The following is a 2,500-nucleotide window of genomic DNA, read 5'->3' on the forward strand; positions in this document are numbered from 1 at the left end:
GATGCAAGTTGGAAATGGATGCCCACACAGTGTCCCTTATATGCCCATATATGGAGTTATTTGTGATGCAACGTGATGTCAGAACAGGCCAGTTCCACCTTTATGCCCATAGATGGACTTGTTTGTCAGGCATGCCCAAAGATGGAGTCTATGCGGATGTCAGAACATCATTGTGATGTCAGAACAGGCCAGCTCCGACCTATGGAGCTGTCCAGAGCCTGGGCAGGGACCCTGTCCAGAGCCTGGGCAGGGACCCTGCCCAGGCTCTGGACAGGGTCCCTGCCCAGGCTCTGGACAGGGTCCCTGTCCAGAGCCTGGGCAGGGACCCTGTCCAGACCCTGTCCAGAGCCTGGGCAGGGAACCTGTCCAGAGCATGGGACTACATTTTGGTGACTTTCAGTGATGGGTCCGACAGACTCAAGGCCGGGCACTGTACTTCCTGTGGTGGTGTGGAACGTGTGTGTCGAATTTGAAGTCGGTGGGGCGAACGGATCTCGAGTTAAGTGGATTACAGACGTACACTTGGTGCCATAGATGGATGGTTGGTGTGACAGGAGTGTATAGTCTGTACTATTAGTCTCTGGTTTTGGCAGCTGCTTGCTCTCCTGCCGTGCTGCCTGTCGTCTCTTCCTTTTGATAAGATAATGAGTATTGGTACTAGAGATTTATGTAAACGATACCACTGTAAAGCAATTAGCTGAAGGTTAATTGGAAACACGGCGCCTGTTCGAAGCCTACTTTTGGCAGGTTGGTGGAAAACAGCGGTGAGGTATTTTATTCTTTCGTTTTGGGCGAAATCAAGTCTTGAGAGACATTATTATTATTATTATTATTAATTACTCGTTTGTTATTGGTGTAAGATTGTAAAAGTTTGTTTGTTTTTTATTAAAAAAACATTGATAGCAGTGGGCTGGGGTAAAGTACATGTACTCAAGTACTGTACTTAAGTACAGGTATCTTTACTTTAGAGTTTTCCAATTTTCACTTTTTTACTTCTACTCAGAGTCATTATTGTACTTTTTACTCCACTACAGTTATTTAAAAACTTTAATTACTAGTTACTTTGTAGATTTAGATTATTATAACAAATTAACTTCAGTCTCATATACACTATACTTAGTATACTATGCTATATGAAAATAGACTAAATAAAACGGGTCACTTTCATACATTTTGAAATGTTGAAATGGGATATTCTGTCACAAGTATTTTACATGTTATTGATATTACTTTTACTTTGAACTTCTTCCATCACTGATTGATAGTCCAGAGTCCTGAGATTGCTTTTTTGCTGCTCTGTGAAAGCAGACAGACAGGAATTCTCTCGTGTGAGCCAAGTGGAGTTCAGTGGTATGCAGTGTTTTGACAGCAAATCGTTATTTAGTTTTAGTCATAGTCTTTTGAATGAAATGAAGTTTCAGTCATATTTTAGTCATCTGAAATGTTTTGGTTTTAGTCGACTACATCTACAGTTGATTTTGATGTTATATGACACGACTACTGTTTTGACCGCGACGGAAGTGCTATTTCACCGTGTGGTTCAGGCTGGGTGAGTTCACCGTGTGGTTCAGGCTGGGTGAGTTCACCGTGTGGTTCAGGCTGGGTGAGTTCACCGTGTGGTTCAGGCTGGGTGAGTTCACCGTGTGGTTCAGGCTGGGTGAGTTCGGTTTGACATTATTCTATTTCACCGTGTGGTTCAGGCTGGGTGAGTTCGGTTTGACATTATTCTATTTCACCGTGTGGTTCAGGCTGGGTGAGTTCGGTTTGACATTATTCTATTTCACCGTGTGGTTCAGGCTGGGTGAGTTCACCGTGTGGTTCAGGCTGGGTGAGTTCACCGTGTGGTTCAGGCTGGGTGAGTTCACCGTGTGGTTCAGGCTGGGTGAGTTGGGGTTTGACATTATTCTATTTCACCGTATGGTTCAGGCTGGGTGAGTTGGGGTTTGACATTATTCTATTTCACCGTATGGTTCAGGCTGGGTGAGTTGGGGTTTGACATTATTCTATTTCACCGTGTGGTTCAGGCTGGGTGAGTTCGGGTTTGACATTATTCTATTTCACCGTATGGTTCAGGCTGGGTGAGTTGGGGTTTGACATTATTCTATTTCACCGTGTGGTTCAGGCTGGGTGAGTTGGGGTTTGACATTATTCTATTTCACCGTGTGGTTCAGGCTGGGTGAGTTGGGGTTTGACATTATTCTATTTCACCGTGTGGTTCAGGCTGGGTGAGTTGGGGTTTGACATTATTCTATTTCACCGTGTGGTTCAGGCTGGGTGAGTTGGGGTTTGACATTATTCTCGGTGGTGTCTCCCGTGGCTCATGTTCAGTCGAGACGGCGCCCCTCCGTCATTGTCTATAGGGACGATTTCAGTGTCATATGTACGGATTTGGGGGTTTTTCTAGACGTGTATGTGCGGAATTGCAATTCTGTGCTATTTTACCGTGTTTGGGTGAGACAGGGTAGTTTAGGCTTATATCATGGCTTAGTTTTAAAATTTT

The 2,500-nt window shown here is 44.4% G+C and overlaps 1 protein-coding gene across 2 annotated transcripts in view; it reads left to right on the forward strand.

Annotated features, from left to right (window-relative positions):
• The window catches only part of sim1a (SIM bHLH transcription factor 1a), a 27,804-nt gene that overhangs the window by 13,350 nt on the left and 11,954 nt on the right, over positions 1-2,500 (forward strand). The gene's annotated exons all lie outside the window — the stretch shown is intronic.

Source organism: Protomyctophum bolini, assembly GCF_963924005.1.
Source record: "Protomyctophum bolini genome assembly, chromosome: 7".
Classification (NCBI taxonomy): domain Eukaryota; kingdom Metazoa; phylum Chordata; class Actinopteri; order Myctophiformes; family Myctophidae; genus Protomyctophum; species Protomyctophum bolini.